Below are 21,473 nucleotides of genomic sequence, written 5' to 3' on the forward strand. Positions count from 1 at the left end.
TGTATAATTAAATGATGAAGTGAAAGAATAAAAAAAATGTAAACTAAAACATCGCCCTTTGCCTTGGTTTGCATATTTGAATTGTTTGCATTTTGGACTCAATACTTGCAAGAGATAGCATACATTACGCATCTGAAGAACGTTTAATCAAATTCTGCTTTGTGCGACTGATGTATTTAGCTCATTGGATTCAGTTTAGCAATGCAGAGAATGACTGGACTATGAACTGAAAACTTCTACAAAGCCAACAATCAAAGTACAGAAAAATAATACCTAAAGCACAGAAGGGCAAAATATTTAATTTTAAGCACACCCCTCAAATTTATATAAATGGTCATGCTGACTTAAGGAAGGGAGGAATCTCCCAAAAGAAGTTGATCATTGCCAGAGCATACTTAGAGAAAACACTGGCAATGATTTTGTAAGGAGAATAAGTTCAATGTTATGTCTTCCAATGTTTTTTTTTTTCTGCAGGCAGATGAAACTCAGGGAATTTCACCTCAACCAACTATAGAGGAGCCATACATGATACTCTAGACTGCAGTAAATTTATAGTGTACTGAAATCAGCAGTGGTTAAGGCAGTGAAAATAAAATGGAAATCACAAGTATCAATACAAATATCTAAAATACAGAGATAACCAGCCACACTCATGCTAGTTTCTATCTAGTATAATAAACTAAGAAACACGATGGTCCATGAGTTTCCTTTACACATTTATTTATTTATTTGTTTGTATTTGTGTTCTGGGTAGAGCACTGATCTCCATGGACCTTTTTCATACTCAGCATGGGAGTGCTGTCTGGCTGACATGAGCAATTTAGGTAGGATAGCAATGAAAAAGGATGAAAAACATCCATACAAACATGCTTTGGGACTAAGCACATAAAACAAAATTGTGAATAAAAACAACTATGAACAGTATGGTATCAAGAAGTTAAAGGCAAAAACAGTGAAGGTGTAGGACAACAAAGTCATGCATTTAAAGCATATGAATGTGGAAAAGAGCACATTGTGTTTATGCTCTAAACCTGAGCATGAGAAAGCAGCCAAGACTTGTATTAATAAAGATGTAATCCTACAAGCAGAAAGAGTTGATTCTGACAAAACTGTGGCAGAAATGCAAAGTACTAAAGGATGGAGACAGAGTGTTTGTGGAAATGATTAATTACTCTACACCAGGGAGAAGAGGAGCAAATTTATTTCAACAATCGGGGAATGTTAAAAGGCAGGCATGAGATTCAAGCTACTGTATCTAGCTGCTAAGAATATTTTTCCTTGAGGATCAAAGTACTTTTTTTTATGCTGAACAAGCTGAGGAGGAAATAAAGAAGTTTGTCCAACAAAAGTGAGCCATCAAGCAGAAAGGAATTCTGCTTTTTATTCTTCTGATAATAATACTTACAATGACTTTGCCAGTGAAACCTTTTCTGATATTGCATAGGAAAATCCCTGAGAGATGGAGAAAAGCACAGGAGTTGACCAGAAATACTGGGATCACATTAGAAATGAACCAGAGATTGGAGATGGGAGATAGACATCAACATGAAGAAAACTAGCAACTTGGATATGAATGAATAAATGTTAGACTAAAAGGCATCATTTGCATTTGTGAAATATGGCTGAACAAGAAAAACTGGAAATATTGCACTTTGACTTTGTTAAACTTGTAGGGGACTGCAAAACATTTACCCTACTTCATGTCATTAATGTGTTGAAGAACATTAAAGGGAAGGGAAGAAGAGGGGAATAGGTAACTAAGTAAAACAATTTTTGCTCTTAACTGTATTTTTGTGCAAAAATTCCTGTCATAAACTGCATTTAATAAAGTATTTTCAGTCAGTTATGTATGATACCAGGTGCCCCTTTTCTTTCTTCTTTTTTAGTTTTCAGAAATGTAGACATTGCAGTGTAAAAAGAGAAGAAAGTCTGGACAAAAAGTATGTTTAAGATAATAGGATTTAATTTTGAGTTCTTGAGGTGAGGAATGGGGTATAAAAGTAGACAGGTCATGACATAAATAGAGTTGATATCACTGGGTTAAGGCCCTTGGCTTGATCTAACTACAAGTTTTAATTGGAAGCACATAAAAAATAACATTGAATGTAGTGAAAAGTTTTCCTTTAGCAAATAAATGTTCACAGTGTGTTTTAGCTGCTATTATGTATATATAGACTTCTTTGTATATGTAGACTAGCTACTTATTCTACTGTATTACTACCTCTTAAATCATTTTTCAGTTGTGCACTTGCCTTGCTTCATTTAAAAAGTTTTAAATTGCTATTTTTTAGAGTTTTAATTGCATTTACTGTTTAGAGCTACACACTCAGGTGTGTTAGCATTTTCTGTGTTTATTTACTGTATTATTGCATTGTTTAGCCTGTTTTAACAAAAAAAAAGAATACTATCTTGTTTGCTCATTTCCCGCCTTTCCTAGCTAGTATAGTCCAGATCTCAGGCTTTGCTTGTCTAAGGACTTTATTTTCTGTGTTCAGAGCTATCCAGACCTTGCTGTGGTAGAGGGAAGTCCTACTGCTTACCAGGGAGTGGTGAGCATGGTACTGCCTATCTAATGCTAGAGGAGTGGTTTCCAGCTCTGAAATTGTAATTTTATTAGCCTTTTTGGCTGATTTCTATCCCTTTCAACTTTCTGGCTTACAAAAGTGTGTGTTTGCATATTTTTCACATCGTGGGGCTACAGTTAAACTATTCCAGGTGCCAGAAAGTCTGCTCTTCAAATTGTCCCTTAGAACTAGCTGGTTTCTTAGTAGCACTAAAATCTGAACCCCTGTGACTAGCACTTGCTCTAGAACCTGGTGGAAAGCATTAGGAAGCCTTAAACTTGATACAAGCACTCAACTTTCCTTGTCAATAAGGAGAAATTAACAGTAGGCACTAAACAGCCTATAATTGCAAAGTACCTTGCAAAGGTAAGGGAAAACAGCTCCTGTACTTTACAAAAAAAGCACCCAAACAGTCGTGTCCAAGGGTCAGCTTCTGGTGAATTCTCCTGTCCATCTGGTGAATCTGGGCATACTGGGGCAATGCAACAACTGCCTCATGTACACAGACAACCCTCTCCTCCTACCACCCAACACTACATCCTACTAGAGATGCACTTACATAGCCAAACTGGAAGCAAAGCTCTCTCCAGCCAAGATTGTGCTAGACAGTCAAGTGGAGAAGGTTAACACCTGCACTTCACCTCAAGCAACACATAGCCCTTCAAAACCCACACCATTAACACCCACACATAGCAACACTAAACCCACATATATGGAGGCCCTGAACATTAACCTGCCCAAGGAACAAGGACCTCCGAAGCTGAAACGCAAACACCAGTCACAACCAAAGTGACACATAGCTCACAACACCAGTGTGCCACCCAACAACAGCCCCTAAGACAAGACAATGTACCCAACACTTTAGTCATAGGTGACTCTATAGTCAGGCACACTGATGTCCCACTCACCAGGCTTTACAAGGAGAAAATTACAGTCAGCTGTCAGTCGGGTGCCAGGATCCACCACATAATGCATGCACTCAAGTCACTCCACAACAAGTATAAATACGACTGTCATTGTCCATGTTGGAGTGAATGACTTGAGACGTACCTCCCTGGACTACATGAAAAGAGACATGGAAGAGTTCTCGGATCATGTGGCCTGGGCAGGTATGACCCTAGCCCTGAGTAGCATCTTGCCTTTGCCCAGAATGATACCGCAGTATAAGGAAAAAATGATTGAATTCAACAATTGGCTAAGCTTATGGTGTCATTCAAAGGGGATCCAGTATCTGTCTGCCTGGGAAGACATGCTCAACAAACCATGATGCTTTGCCAGAGATGGCCTGCACCTGTCACCCCTGGGATTCAGGTTACTGGCTAAAGATCTTGCCACCCCTATAGTTCCTTTTTAGGCAAGGTTCAAAGGACAAAACCACCACCGCAACAGATACAAGCATGCAAAATCTGAAGGTAATGCTACTAAATGCTAGAAGTCTAAACCTCAAAATGCACTCTCTTGAGGCACTCCTAAAAATGGAGGACATCGATATCTGTGCAGTAACTCAGACCTGGTTCAAGGCTCCAGAGAGCACCCCTGCAATACCAGGCTACAACTCTTACCACACTTTTCGGACACCAAACCAAGAACAAAACACTAAAGGTGGAGGAATGTCCATATTCACGCCACCAGGCTAGTTGCCCAACACAATGCATCTGAAATTCTCGAGGTGCAACTAACAATAGGTAAGACTGCAATCTAAATTGTAGCTTGTTACAGATCCCCCACCATGCCCCAAGATTCTCACTACACCTTTCTAAACATACTGGAAAGAATTAAGATACAACTAAACACCCTAATACTGGGTGATTTCAACTACCCTGCCATTAACTGGGAAAACTACTCGGGTACCAACACCTTTTCCCAACGGTTCTTGGAATTCATAAATTCCAATGCCCTGGATCAACTAATCCATTGTTCCACCAGGGGCTCCAATATCCTAGACCTGGTCATTACCAACATGGGAGATAGATGCTCCATACCAGTGGTCACCCCCTCATTGGTCACGTCTGGCCATAAGCAAATCACACTTGGCATCCACATCCCACCCCCACCCCCCAGTAAGGAAACCACCGTAAAAAAACTTCTCCAAAGCCAACTTCATGCTACTCAAGTCAGAAGTGGCAAACTTCATGACACCCATTCAGACAGGATCTGAAAGTTCGACTGCTGAATCCTACATTAAGGCACATATGAGCACATCCACACGTGCATGAATTGTGCCATCCCAAATAGAACCAAGACGATCTCCTCCAAAAAAAAGAAGCCGATCTGGTGGTCCCCTGCCATAAACAAACTATACAACAGAAGGAAGAAACTATTGCAGAAAAGAGGAAAATCTCAGGATGCAAAAAACTCCCTTACCAGCCTCGGTAAGAAGCTGAGATCCCTCATAAAACCCTCCAAAGCTAGTTACAAAAATAAAATTGCCAAAGATTCCAAAGACAACCACAAGGCATTCTATAGTTATGTCAAGAATCTAAATGGCAATGCTCAGATCTGCTCTGAGCTACAACAGAATGGCATTAAATATACTGATCCCAAGGATATTGCCAATATCCTGGCATTTCAATTTAGTGCCAACTTCACCCCCCTCTCACCCCCTAAAGGGCCCATCTCAATACCAAAAGATTGCCAAATTCCAGTAATCATGGCCACACAGGTAGAAACCACACTCTCCAAAGCTAAGAGTACAGCATCCATGGGACCAGATGACATCCTGGGCTGTGTACTACATGAACTACAAAATGAACTGGCACCTCACCTAAGTGTCATGTTTAATCATAGCCTCACCTCAGGCTTCATGCCCACTGAGTGGCGCACAGCTACAGTTATCCCACTCCACAAGGGGGGATCCACCTTGGATCCCGGGAACTACCATCTCATCAGTCTGATGAGCCTGATCTACAAGGGCATGGAATGCATTATCATGGAACTTATAAACAAAGACATTGGCAACCTTCAAATACTGGACCTCACCCAGTTTGGGTTTATGAAGGGCCGATCTTGTCTCCTGAACTTTATTGACTTCTTCAAATCAGTCTCCAGAGCTGTGGATGAGGGTAAGATGGTCCACACAGCCTATGTGAACCTTGCCAAGGCCTTTGACCGCATCATCCACTCTGGAATCATAGATAAACTTACTAAGCTGGGCATTAATCCCTATGTCACCCAATGGGTTGCCAACTGGCTTACTGACAGAACCCAGACTGTAAACGTAGCTGACTACAAATCCAGCTCCAGACAAGTGGTGCACCTCATGGTTCAGTCCCGGGACTGCTCTTGTTTGGCATCTACTTCTCTGAACTAAGGGACTCTGGCTAACAAAGTTCGCAGATGACTGCAAACTGGGAGCCATTATTGAATCCCCAAATGATGTAGATATTCTACAAAAGGGCCTTACAGAAGCAGATGCTTGGTGCCAGAGCCATGGGCTCAAGCTTAATGCCAAGAAATGTATAGTTATCCCCTTTGAGGAAAAAAAAAGGACCCATGAATTACCACATAGGTGGCAGTACACTAAACACCGAAAGTGTGATGAGAGACATAGGGACACAGGTGGACAGTGGTCTCACCTTCAATAACCACATCGCCACAACAGTCAGGAAATCCTTCTATGTGGCACACCTCATCACTAAGGGCTTTTCATCCAGAAAAAAAGGAGATCATTGTCCCACTGTACTCATCCCTCATTAGACCTATTATAGAATACAACACTCCCTTTGGTATGTACCTCACAAGACATCTGCAACAGCTGGAAAGGCTGCAGAAATACCTTACTAAAAGAATCACAGGCCTAAAGCAGATGCCCTATGCTGACCGTCTAAAAAAACTCAAGCTGTACTCTGTGGCATATCGTCTACTCTGAGGCGATCTCTGCTTAACATACAAGGCCATGTCAAACACTGATCTGTTGGACATGCTCCACTTAAAGAAATCTCAATCCCTCAGAACCAAATGCTCCAGGGATCTAAACCCTGTCATCACAATGAACAAAACATGCTGGAGGGATAGGTTCCTGACCCAGAGACTCCACATACTCTGGAATAGACCGCCCATACATGTCAAGCAGAGCACCTCCTTGGCCCTCTTCAAAAGGAACCTTGACGATTGGATGGGAGATAGGAAATTCACCCCAGGGATCATATCAGTCACCCTACTAGACACGGGTCCAGGGAAGTAAATATTGTGGGAAGAAATATCCAGGGAATTGTTATGGCTAAGCTTGTATAGGCCCTAGGGCCGATAGCCTAGTACCAACCTATGAACCTATGAATCACAAGCTTATAGCTGAAGGCAACTATGCCTCAGGTTATGCTTCTGTGGTAACAAGCAGATAAGCGGACAATACTTAAGGATAAATGTTAATGTTTTCTGAAAGCATTCAAGTTTTCTACATCCAGGAGAGGAATAAAGATAATCAAAATACAGCACAAAGTATAAGTAGTAACACAGGCTGTTCTATAGATTTTAGCATGGATAACCTTTATTATAGGTCAATTAAAGCCTGTGAGTGTTATCTGTGAATTAGGGATAATTGTTCCAATTAGAAGGGTTAAACTTCATTAATTGAAGATGTACACAGTGTTGTGTTTGTATTACATTTATAGGTTATGGAGGTATTTTGGGTGTATGCATGTGTTTTTTTTAAGATTTTCAGTAAAGCAAAAAGCCTTGTAAGATTTGACATATGTTCAAATGGACATGACAAGAAACAACTGCATAAAAGACCAACATGCCAAACATTATGTATGTAACACAAAAGCTGAACATAGTCATTTAAAAAAATGTTATACATAACAGGTGCAACATTAACTTCTTATGATGGCAAAATGTTCCATATTATCCTGGAATGTGAATGGTCTCACAGGTATATACAAAAAGAAAGAGCAGTGAACTATATTAAGAAATACTGATTGCAAATAGCTATGTTAAAAGAGACACATTTGGGAAGAAATTAACATGTGAATTTGATAAAAAAAAGTTTTTTCAGGATGGTTACTCGGTGGAATATTTGGGGCAAAGGGAAAAGGGGTGTTTATATTAATTGCTAGAGGAGCTCCAACAGTGACAGAAGAGGAAAAAAAAGATGATAATACTAGATTTGTGGTAGTAAAGGGCTACTGGCAAGGGAAGAGGATTATGCTGACGTATTTATATTTCACATAAAACTGCTAAAATGGGGCTTATGAAATTCTGGGAAAAGTAATCAGCTTTCACTAGGGAATATTGCTTACAGGTGGGGACTGGAATTTGATTTGCAACAGTAGAATTTATCTGGGGGAACTAGAAGTGAAAATAATTCAAAAGAGGGTAGATTTTTGAAGGAATTTATGAAAATATTTAGTATGGAAGATGTAAATTTAGTAGTAGAAACTCAGAGAATTGACATATTATTCCCCAATGTACATCAACTGGGCTAGGATAGACATAAATTATATTTCACAGGAACTTGTGCATTTAATTGAAAGTTTTGATATACATCCAATAACTATTTAAGATCACACACCAATAGTATTTAAGATAAAAATGCAGGAAGAATAAAAAAAGATAAAAATTCAGGGTGATGAAGTAAAGGTGAGATACTGGCATTTCCCCATGTATTGGTTAGAAAGAAAGGAATTTAAGGAATGGGTAATGGAACTTATTTAGGAGTTATTAGAGATGACAAAAATTTCATCAGAAGATATAGCTAGGGAGTAGGATAAATGAAAGTGGAGTCTAAAACAGGGTAAAAGTAAAAGAAAAAGAATATGGTTAAGAAGTAACAAGAATTATTTAGAGGTATTGACAATAATTAAAGTATTGCAAAATAAGGGAATCTCGCTGAACAAGAAGAGGCACAACTGCAGAGTGCTAAAGAGAAAATAAGGGACTACCTGGATAATAGAATTTAGAAAGACTGCTGTTAAGCAACCTTTTTATGATAACTCCAAAGGGAAAAAAAAACTTTTAGCGCAATGACTCAGGCATCAGAAAGCAGAAAAGGCTGTTGCTAAGGTTAAGGAGCCTATAACAAGGAAAATAAACAGATATCCTGTAGAGGTATTAGTAATATTTTGGAAATGTTTATGAAAATCTGTATAAAGCAGAGAAATATGGAAGTCAGGAATAGCACAAATGGAAATCTTTATTGAAGAATAAAATATGCCAAGGTTAGAGTTAGAAGAAGCTCAGTTATAAACAGGGCAGGAGGAGAGTAGATCTATAGAAAACTCTACAGGAGAATAGATGGTATTCTTGTCAAAGAGTGAACATTTGAAAGCTAGGAGGGAAAAAAGTAATAATGATCTGGAAGGATTTGTTTAGCAGTATTTCATCCTGGGAGAAAGCTGTGGTGGCTGTAATAATTAAAAATGATAAAGACCCATCAGGTACAGCTTTATATAGGCTCAGTTCAATTCTAAAACATGATTATAAAGTGTTTATGTCTATAATGGGTAAAAGAATGGCAAAGGATTTGTCAAGATGTATAGATATGGATCAAAGTGGTTTTGTGGAGATGGGGCTAACATTTGAAAACATCAATAGAACAATGATGATCCAGATGGAAGCAGACTGTAAGAAAACACCACTATTGCTGGTGAGTCTTGATGTGGAGAAAACATTTGAGCTGGGCAATGGAAACATTTGCATTTCGTGACACAATAATAAGGTTAATTAGGAGGATATATGAGAGATGGGCAGCCACGGTGGTGCAGCAGTTAGCATTGCCGCCTAACAGCAAGAGGTTCTCTGGTTCAATCCTCGGCTGGGGTACCTTCTGTGCGGAGTCTGCATGTCCTCCCTGTGGTCATGTGGGTTTCCTCCGGGTGCTCCGGTTTCCTCCCACATCCCAAAGACATACTGTGGGTGGATTGGACACTCTAAAAATTGGCCCTAGGTGTGAGTGTGTGCCTTCTGTGGAAGGTTGGGTGCCGGGCTGGCAACTCGACACTGTAAAACCCCACTGCCAATCATGAGCGGACAGGTGATCCACTGTGGCGACCCCTAACCGGGAAAAAGCTGAAAGAAGAAGAAGGAGGAGGAGGATATATGAGTGATTGGAGGTGAAACTTAGTGTGGGGTGTTCCTCTCTGATAAGTTCTGTCTGAATAGAGGAATGACAAAGTAAACCATCACCAGGAAATGGAAATATCAGGATCCCCAGAAATAAAAGAAATAATCTAGATAGAAGAACAAATAAGGAAGGATGAGAAGAGTGTATTAAACCACAGACAAACAAAGATTTGTGCAAAGATGGCTAACCATGCTGAATTACTTAGAAAAGGAGAGAACCAATAAAAATGCTTGCGGAAATAAGTAACTAGGATATGTAAGATCACCAGCAATTGAGGGAAGCAAACATGAGGGCTGCCTAAGTGTTATCTTTTTTCCAGTAGGATGCTGAATTAAGTTGAATTGTGAAAAAAAAGTTAACTATAAAGTTGAAAAGTTGAATATAACTGCTGGATTGAAATGAACTACAAGTACCAAGGCTATTGATTTTATTCTATGTTGTTTGATCTCAGTAGCAAGGGTGCATATATTTGAAAGTTGTAATATTATAGTTAGTTGAGCTGATGGAAGTAGAAGAATAAAATCAATATTTTATGTTAAAGTTTAAGTTCCTAAATGCTTTACTTGAATGGGTAAGTACCTACAGTAGATAAGGCACGCTGGTGAATCCTGATATGACTTTGACACCTAAAATGTAAAATGTTAATGTAGTACTTTGTACTTATATGAATGATGTGACCTTGATGGCTAAATGTAAACATTAACAATTTTGAAACTACATGTTAATCTGATCACAAGGGTTTCAAATGACTGTACATCTCTCCCCAAAATTGACTTGATATTAACAATTATAAAAAAAAAAGTCCTCATTCAGCTCTAAGGGCCTTTCTATGTCTCCATATTATTTCTTAGTTTTGTATATGTTTTATTAATTTTATTTGGCATTGCATCTGTTCTATGTATGTATTTCCATGTAAAAAATTTCCAGTTGATGCTATTATTTGTTAAAGCAATTGATTTCAAAATTACGTTTTATTATCATTATTTGTACCTTGCAAAACACTATATTTGACCAATATTTGAAACATATGTCTATTTCCATTTCTAAATTTAGTTTATATAGTTTAAAAAGGAATAGTTTTGCGCCATTTTCTCCATTAATACTTGTAGAAGAATATTTTAAAATTGAAGGAAACCTGTTTTTCTCATTCTCTGACATTAATTGCAATTTGCACTATATTTTCTGGCTTCTGTTTTGAATTAAAATATGCCTTGTATGGTCTTATTCATATTTACACATTGCAGTATCTACTGAAGGTAAAGAATGTCCTCCTAGCTAACTAAACAAATCAAGTTGTTTTATTTTAATTCTGGAACATCAAAACCAGCTTAGCAGTGAGGTCAAAGAACCAACACAATCTGTTAAACCCAGCAGCCTGTAAAAATGAATGGTAACCTCAATTTTAATAAATTAGTTACTTTTATTGTTGAAACAATAAATGAAGTGCTTTCATTCTTGCAAGTTAGGACTTCGTCAGAATTGAGCAACCACATTTTGATCCTTATTTAAATAATACAAAGCCGATCATATGACCTCTCCACTAACAATCAAAAAATAAAAAATAATGCACCATTTACAAAAAATCCCTAAACTGACCAGTCTATAGGGAATGAGTCTTACTAAGGGTCCTTAAAGGAAACCAATCTAGTAATTACAATTAAAGCAAAACCATTCTAGTGCATAAAAACATACTTAGGCCCATAGTGAAATGATAGTATACAATGTTAAAAAATGCACATATTCTAAAAATCCACATAAAAAAACTAATAAAAATAGAAAACAAATATAGAATAAAACAATAAACTACAATAAAAAAAGTAAATGAAAAACTCTTTTTAAAATTTTTTAAAATGTATAGCTTGGCAGCTCTCAACTTTAAAACACTGGTAACTGACGTATAGTCATTCAACCCAGGTAGTTTATCAGCCTTTAACCTTAACTGCCACTGTAATTCCCTATATTCAACAATAGTTTGCTATGGACCACCACATGCATTAATAGGGACCTGTTCTAGAATGATAAACTTAAAACTGTTATGGTTTGGGAATGACTTAACATGTTTATAAAGGGCATTATTGCCATTACACTTTCTAGTATTATAGAAATACTCATAGATCCTTCTATTTAATGGCCTTTCAGTTTTTCCCAAATAAAAGGCATAGCATTCAACACACACACACACACACAGACACTAATATAGACTACCTATTTGGACAAGCCATTAACATTTTTAACCAACACTTCATTGTGGGACTCTGTGGAGGTGGTACTACTTAGAGGTGAGGCAAGAAAATCTTCCATTATTGTAAGGCTGGTTTGATATTTTGGATCATACTGTTGCCATGTGACATACCATATTATAACTATGATCTTGACCACCCACATCATTAACACTGGTGACAATTTCTTACCAGACATGGTCACAGAAGGACTGATCAGTAGAATGGACTGCAAAGAGCTGTCTACCATATAGATAAGAGGTCCATTAGTACTATCTCATTCTCAGCACCTGGAATCCCAAGTTTGCAGATGGATGTGGAAGCATCAGCATTACTAGTCTTCTGGCCCTGATTTTTAGGCATAGCACTGTTGGTATGGAAAACAGCGTAATTAGCTGTGTTCCTACATGTTTCTTGTAGATCTTTACACTACCACTATCCTACCATTTAGTACGCCATTAATATCCACTTATGTCAGACTACATGTGAGGATAACTTTTGATTTAGGCCTCCCCTTCCATATGTTATAATCCATCAAAGAGGTTGATAACATTCCTAAGTACTATGATTAAAAGTGCATAGCACCTTTTTTTAAACTTCCAGTTAACACCTATAGCTCTTTACAGTGTACAGACCTTTTTTTGGAGTTCCTTTCTTTAACTATGTGACTCACCTGCAAATACTGGGCAGTATTAGAAAGGGCAAGGAGTAATTAACAAAATGGCACTAAGATTGTTAATACAGGATGTCCTTCAGTTGAGAAATTAATCACAGTTTGCCACATATTATTCACATTTTCATATTTGTCTTTTTATTTTTGTAACTCAGAAATATACATGCTGTCGAGGGGATATAGTGTGAAATTCCATGGTATGAGTCAAGAAAATTTATTGTCAATTTCCTTCTATATCATATTATACTGAAGATACTGCTAGTTATTTGTTTGTAATTATGAAAATAGACAATATTTCCATATGTACTTAATACTTCAAAAAACAAGTTACTTACCAATTATTGAATGACATCAGGTGAAACCATACATTATGTTGAAGAAAAGTGTCATTGATAGTTCACTGAAAGCTGCATATCTTGAGAGATATTTAGTGTCATTTATACTTCTAATTGTGCAAACATCATGTACCCAGAGAGGAATTTCTTGCTGTCATGTGAAAATGTATGTCTGGTTAGCAAAAGTGTTTTACAATAAATGTCTAGGTTATATAGCTTCCAAGATGTAACAAATTCTTTGTGAAAGTTTCACAAAAAATATAATTTTGGGTTTGGGTGCATTATAATATATTATTGTACTTATGGAAAGACTAGGAGTGCACTGACTATTATCACTGTAAAGAATACTTATTACTGATAACATTGCTATCTGCATAGTTTTAATAGCTTTTATTGTTCACACAATATTTCCATTTGTTTATCTTATGTTTTTAAGTTGATTTTTCAGAAAATGTTCTGGAATGCATGGATGAGTATAGGCTGCTAGAGGTGTGACAATCCACATCATATAGGTGTTAAGCAGTTAAGAATCCAGTTTTCATTGTGCTTGTATTTCTCTTCTGCCACCATCTTTGTCTCTGTCTTATCTTTTAGATATATTAATTTGGTTTATTTTTGTTTCTCTCCATTTCCTTTTACTATTATATGCAGCAACACATCAACCTGTACCTAACCCACCAGCAAGGCCTGTTGTCCCCTCCATAGATAACAGCATTATCATCACTACCATCACCACCACCAGAGATACCCAGCACATCTGGGTCCCAACCTGTCACAGTTGGCTTCATATCATATGCCCTACCTGCACCACCTGCATCAGATACCCCTTATACTAGAGGGTGGTACAGTGGTACCTGCAAGTATCATTGCAAGTGCTGTAACACTTTTGAGAACTATAAGACATTGGCAGAGGTTTGGGGAGATAACAGGCAGGAGGTCAGATTCCTGCACTGGCCACATGGAGACCATAATCTGGCAACTCATTGAATCTCATCCCTGTAGAGTGTTGATTTAACCTTCTAAGGTAGGATCTACTGATGCTGGTACCTAGAGTAACAAGTAACTTTCCGCTGTTAAGGATTGACGTCATTAAATAATTGCAACCTTTTTTTGGATTTGTACAGGATTATTGTGCTCAGGAGTTGATTGATATGCACCTGTCCCACCTCCATCCTGCTCATTCCTTATTTGCTCACCTTATGTTCTACTCTCTGCTTTCTTTCCCTTTTCAATTCTGTCCTAAACAGTCATTGACATTTAATACTGTCAGAAATACATGTGTGTGTGTGTGTGTGTATGTGTAGGTTTACTATTGTTTCCTCAAACTGACATTCTGTGAGTGTTCAGATTTCCGAAAAATAATAGTGGAAATCAGAACAAAGAACCAAAAAAATGTAGAAGGAAGTATTTTCAGTAAAGTCAACATCTCAGAAAAGCTGACTTTACTGAAAATCCTACACTTCCAGTTAACAATAACACAACATTTTTGCAGGGGGACTGCACCCCCCCACACCCCCTGCTACTTAGATATACAAACTCCAGGATCACACTATAAATGAGGGAAAGGGTACATTTCCTGATCCCCACTATAGTGCGATCTGCATCAAAATGTAGAAAGTCACAACAGCGAATGTGGTATTGCATTCGCTGTTGTAAATTTCTACATTTTGGCATTCGTTCATCCGATTCTACCAAATCGGTAGATTTGCACTAATGCGAATCGCATGAAGTGCAATTTGGAAAGCGACAGTAAACATATATATATATATATATATATATATATATATAGAGAGAGAGAGAGAGAGAGCACATACATGCCCACAAAGGGCTATAAAACAAAATCACATTTCTGTGTTCATGCTTTGCTCAGAGGGTTGTAGAGAGTGACATCAATGCCCATATATAACTAACATAAATTGTCACTTCTCATCCTATAACAAAAATATAAGTCTAATCCATGTCACATGCTACAGATATTGCCACTGGTTGCATAAATAAATGAATGAGTGCTGTGGCACACCACTGTGCAAATCTGAAATAAGATAAATGCAATACCTTTAGTATAACTGCCTCATTGGCTCAGTCCACTCATGAAGTGATTTGTACAATGTCAGTACAATGGGTGGAGGCTCTAATCCCCTGAAGGTTTTTTGTTTTACAATTATCAGTTTTCAGCCTGCTAATGTATTGCATTCCCCTGAAATTTGTATTTTTGACACCCCCAGTCTGTGTGCTACTGTGGCTCCCCTTGCTAATACACTGGTGTGACATCCCCACACTAGGCCAGCAATCAAAGAGCCTGAATCCTCACCACTGACACTGGAGATAGATGTTCACTTGGAGTACAAATGGATACACTCAGTATTTCCAGATGCAGACCTCTCTGCATCAAGCACACAGGGAATGCACTCAGTCCGGGGTCTGGATTGTCTCTCTCCAGGTCCCCAATAAGACTCCCACTAGTATAGCTGTAGGGTTAGGTCCTCAGCCAAATGCCCAAGCCACGTCCTCCAGCACCATCTCTGTGAAATCAGTGCTTCATGTCCCTGCTCCAAATAGCTGACACACACACACGCACACACACACGAAAGGCTGGCACAGGCTTACTAGCTAGTGTAAGGTAGTTATCACCATCACCAGGCACTACAAAGCCAGCTACCAAAGGCGCTTGCAAGGGTACCCAATTATACTGAGCGAAATTAGTATTAATTCAAAATGGTAATGATGACCAAATAGGCAGGTTTTCAGGAGTGGCCAGAGTTATCACCAAATAAATACATGAAAATACTCTCAATGTTTAAATATTCTCTAAAAGGACCAGCTACAATGAAAAGTTTAATAATAAATAATACAAGAACAAGAAAATACTAAATATCTATTTACAGTAAACACCAGTTTCAGACACAGGAATATTAAAAATAGTACCGACAGAAAGTTACACATGGGTATAGAAAAACAGTACTTCTAATCTCGCTATATTTTCCTGACTAATTAAAATAATTTGGGTGAGTGGTCCTTGTTGTCAGATCCAAGACAGAATGCTCAGTCTGCCTGAGACACTTCTCAATATAATATCTAAATATTCTTTCAGATTAGATTACACAATGACATCATATCTGGTCATCTGACTGTGCTTCCCACAATATTCAACACTAGAAACTGCTAGGGATTTAGCACCAATGTGTTACCATACACACAGATAAACCTTTGCTCAGATCTCCTGGAAGTCATAAAACCATAAAACACTTCCCTTCTTTCTACAGGAGCTAATAAACCATACTTAGAGACACTGCATCTCTGTCTTCATTCAGAACTGTGGGATAGCATCTGTATGGCTTAACCCATAAAGTAATTTAACTTCAGATATATTTTAAAGTTTGCAGCAGCTAGATTCTGATTACCCTGTACTCTGTCACTATCCTCTGTTGAAACATATATATTTAATTAAGTTACAATAATGCATGAGCATTTCTTTGCTTTCCAGAAGGGCACACTGTTGTCACATTTTTTTAATACAAGCAGCTTTACAAATACATTTTTCAACACAAGCATCTGTTGATATACAACTGGCATATAATTATTTACAAAATTCCAGCTAACTGTGCTGGCATATGTTACAAATACACTGTCTCCTGACATGGCTGGTAGTATCTCCTATCATCACACCTGGTATAGAGAACATCACTAAAAAGGGTTCAAATCTTTTAAGGTATATCTTTCTTTTCTTTTCTTGCTATCTGTCTGCATATATGTTACATTCCCCTGAAATGTATTTTATGACATCTTCGGTCTGAGTGCTTCTGTGGCTCCCCTCAAAGACATGGACTCACATCTTTATCTTTCTTTTCTTGTTATCTGAAATGTGTTTTATTCCCTTGAGATGTGTGTTTTATGACACCTTCAGTGTCCCTTTGGCTCCCCTTGTTAATACATTGGTATAGAGGACATCACTAACAAAGGTATGATCTCAGATCCTTTCAGGCCTATCTTTATTTTCTTGACATCAATCTTCTTATATAATACATTCCCCTGAAATATGTGTTTTATGACACCTTCAGTGTGACCACTTCTGTGGCTCACCTTAAGGACTAAGGCTATAATACAAGTGGGCTGATCTGGTGGGTCAACTCCTCTCAGGGTTTCATGTTTTTCTTTTTAAATGACATTCACATTATAGTACACGTACACTGATCAACCTCTGATGTTTTTATGACTGCTGCAGGAATCATGTTACTTTACTGTATCCCACTTCTTCTATCTAAATTTCACGTAATTCTACATTCAAAAATTGTCATCTTCCCTTCACTTCTCCATTGTGTTTTGTGGGCCTGCTTTGGTGGGTATCTCCCTTTACATTTTTCTGTCTGTAGTTTCTGTTGCTATAGTAAAATCTTTGCACTCTACCCTTAGCTATCACTGACATTTTCCCATTCATGAAACATTTCTTTGCTTATATATTGTTGTAAATTGCATCATTTAATGGTCAGTTTTCCCATCTGTGCTCATGGACTTGCTATGACTACCACAGATGTTCATGCATGTTCAGCATTTACCTCAACTAGTCATTCTTTAATGTGGCTGTGAGATAGTCTTAACATGATCTGGCTGCAGGTCTGTACTGCAGCCACAACAAGAAGCTGCTCATTGTGCATAATGGCCCGGACGCATGCATGTATAATAAGCATTGGGGTCATCACACATGCAAGGTAAATAGTGGTGGATTGGCTGTGATATCAAGTGTAGCATTTCTGAATTTCTGGGAATATTTAATAGGATATTTTCAGTCTCTAAAACACTTAATTATTAACACTCAAACTTACATAGTACATCTCAACATCAAAATAAACACTGGGTGAAACTTATCTCTGTTTATTCAGTATCAGTTAGTATCTAAAATGACCCTATCCTTTCTCTTGAAATGATACAGACCTAGGATAGTTTGTGCTTGGATATGTACTAGCTGTAAGCCTGAACCTCTTCCACATAATAATCAGTTCATGAAATTAGTACTTGAGAGTATCCATCTCATAAATATAGTATTCAGAAAGTTGCTATTTATAACATGCATCAGTGTTAGTCTGCTTGTCAAAGTCACATTAAAAAGAGAACTGTCATGTAACTTAAAATACTTTTTACTTTATTTTGCATTTGTTGACCAGGATAGTCTGACTAAGCAAGCACCCTTTTTCATTGGAGGTTCAGTGAAAAAACTTCACAGAAACAACAGTAACATCTAATGCAAATTTAAAAGCACAAATAGAAGCACTAGTATCTATTATAAATCCTACACAGCAGAACAAGTCAATCATTTTATAAAGCTTTAAACAACATAAGTCAGTTAAAGTTATAGTAACAATCAAGAGTACAGGGAGAAGTTCAAGCGGATATGTATGCAAATTACATATGGTAAGACTGGTTCAGAATTCTTAAGATATGCATATATTATATGGTTTACTATTAAAATGTGGAATAGCAACTTTCCACCTTTTGATTAAACCAGTTTGCTGTAATTGGTAATAACGAATTACCAGAATTTCAGAAATGGTAACACTGAATCGACATTTGAATACTGGAAGTTCCAATGTCGAAAGTCCATGTTAATGGTAATATTTTTGCCGGGGGCAAGCCCCCCTGCACCCCCCCCCATGTGAGGGGCTGCAACCCCATACCCCCTGCATATCCTATGAGATCGCACTACAGTGAATAAAGGGTACATTTCCAGATCCCCACTGTAGTGTGATCTGTTATCAGAATGTCGATTCCTCATTAGCAAATGCACACTACCATTCAATAATGTGGAGATGAACACTTTCCAAATTGACATTACAAAAATTCAAAAAGAGACGTTCAACCTTCCAAGCTTCCTGTAAGTGCTGATCTAAATTTTGATAGTAAATCATATTATATATGACTATTAATTCAGTTTTCTTACATATCTCTAATGAGGCTAAGCCTAAGTAGATTTTGTCAGAAAAATATGATTAGAATTTGTAAAGCAGAAAATAGGTTAGGAAAGACAGGCAGAGGAATACGAGAGAACGTTTGTTCATTCAGTCACCAGAGTGATGTGAGACAAAAGTAACTTATTCAGCAATCACTGCTGTATGAAAGTATGCAGTGATTGCTTAGTTGCCATATGGGGGTGATTGTGTAGTGTTAACCTGATGTTGAGTAGAATATTAATTCAATTTTCTTACATGTGTAGGTGTTGTTTTAGCGTGTGTTTAAAGGGTTTCAGTTTATGTATTTGTTTTAGGTAGAGTGGGATGGTGTTTAAAAGTCTTGAAGACATAGAAGAGGGTGAGTTCCCTGCAGTATTGTTAGATTTGGTAGTTATGAGTAGGAATGTTTTGCTTGAATGTAGAACCCTGTCTAATAAGAAGTGTTGTAAGGTATTATATAAGAAAAGATGGTTTTCAGGTTTATGGACTAGATTGTGGACTGCAATTAGATGTGTGTGGGATAGGCAGTGTGGATATTCAAGCCTGTTTAGTTGTTTCAGGGCCTGGCAATGATGATTTTTGTAAGTGAGGCTGGCAGTGAATTTTGCTGTTTTATTGCAACATGTATGACATTTTGTCTTCTAGGTGGTATGCAAGTTTTTAAGGACTGTTGATGCATAAAGTAGTGATGGAAGGAGATAGAAAGATGCAATGTTTTTCTAGATTTTTGTATGAGATAAGGTTTAGCTCAATAGAAAGGGACTAGTTTCTGGTGTTTAATGCTTTGCAGAATTTGTTGATCATATCTTAGCTTTTCATGTATTATGAGACATAGTAATTTAGTCTGTGACACTGTTTCCATAGTGGTGTTTGTTGATTTCATGTGAAAGTTATACCTTTAGCCTGAAATTTGTGCATCTATTAGTAGCATTAGTTTGTGTTTCTTTGCATTTAGAAGTAGATGGGAGTAGGCAAGCCATGATTTTAGCGAAGATAATCCCTCTTGGGTAATTTATTATAGCCTTACTAGATTTGTGACTAAGCAGATAACTGTAGCATCAGCTGCTTTCTGTACTATATCAATTTATTTGGCTGTAATGCAGAAATTATTTATGAAAATGTAAAAGAGAAGACGGCCTATGAGACACTAAGACAGGTAGGAAGGTGGGAAATCGTGTTGTCACTTGATAGCAGTTTTGGTAGGAAACATAGTCAAATGCCTTGGCTAGGTTAAGAAAGAAAACAAAAGAAGGATGAGACTAGGTTACTTACATTCCTGTTGTTGATGGTATAGGTGAAGTTAAGTAAGGTAGCTGCTGTGCCATGGTGTAGATGGAATATCTGCTGTGTTTTAGAGAGAAGAGTATTATCAGTGAGATATGTGTAGAGTTGTCAGTGTATGCATTTTTCCACAGTTTTGATAGAGGAGATAAGCTACCTATTGGTCTGTAGTTGGAGTAATCAGGAGAGTTCCCCTTTCTGTAGAGGCATAATGAATTATTGTTTTCAAAAGGGTAGCCTAGCAAAATGACTCCCAAAGCTGGTAGTGATAATGCAAGTGCAGCAGTAACATCTTATAAACACAAATGTAACAATGTAACAGCTGTCAGCTTCAAGTGATACTACTGTGAAAGCAGTGGAACTATTGCAACATTTTAGTGTTTACACTTTCTATAAGAAAGCATCGTCATTCCTTTTTGAATAAAATACAGTGGAATGTGTTAACACAAGCAATGCTGTTCAGCAGCAGTTTCCAAATGCAAGTCTAAATTGAAGGGAAGTCTCTTAAATTGCTTACAATGTGCTGCATTAAATTGCAGAAAGTAAGATGAAAAGCAGGCTAAAGTTACACAGTCATAGCTGTTTAAAACAAGTAGAATTTTTGGTGTAATTGGAACCACACTATTATATCAAAAATTAATATGAAGCCTCCCATACCATATAAGCAACCCTCAAAGAGTGAGGAATATGAAATGCAAACTGAGATAGTAATACATTTCTCACTTAAGAATACATAAAGCGAATATAAAAAGTCTGTGCTATTTTTAAACTATGTATTTCTAACAAAATAAACCATGCAATTATAACAATCCAATGCTGTGAAGAAGTAATCCTTTCAGAGAGTAAAGGATGTGTAATGCTTTCGCCAATTTTTTTCTGTTATTGTTCCAAACAGGTGAAGCTGGTATTATAAAATCAATAACTATCTTTTTATTTTTAAACACTAATTTTCTTAAGTAATGTACTGAAAGACAAGAGTTTAATCATGTTTAATTCTTGTTATATATTAACAATTTTCTCTAATGCCTTATCTGCCAAGCTCAGCATTTTTCAAAGAAGTTACCTGGTTCACTTCCATAAAGTGTCATTCATTTCAAAAATCTCTAAGCAGCTAATGTAGTTCTCTTTATACATTTTTATAAAACTGTAAATAATAAGAATAGGGTACAGAGTCTAAATTTGCTTCCTTGATATGTAATGGGTATATACAGACATAAATAGTTATCAAAGACATGTATTGATAAATAATACAATCCTGTACAAAATAGCCCTGCATTATGACTATAATTCAATAACACTACTTAAAATAAAAGTTCCCATTTTCCATTATTTCCCCTGCAGTCCGTTCTTTTCTTCCCCATAGCATTATCTGTCAGTCATGACTAATCTAGTTACAAAG

This window comes from Protopterus annectens, chromosome 11.part0, assembly GCF_019279795.1.
Source record: "Protopterus annectens isolate FY-2018-M chromosome 11.part0, PAN1.0, whole genome shotgun sequence".
Classification (NCBI taxonomy): Eukaryota; Metazoa; Chordata; order Ceratodontiformes; family Protopteridae; genus Protopterus; species Protopterus annectens.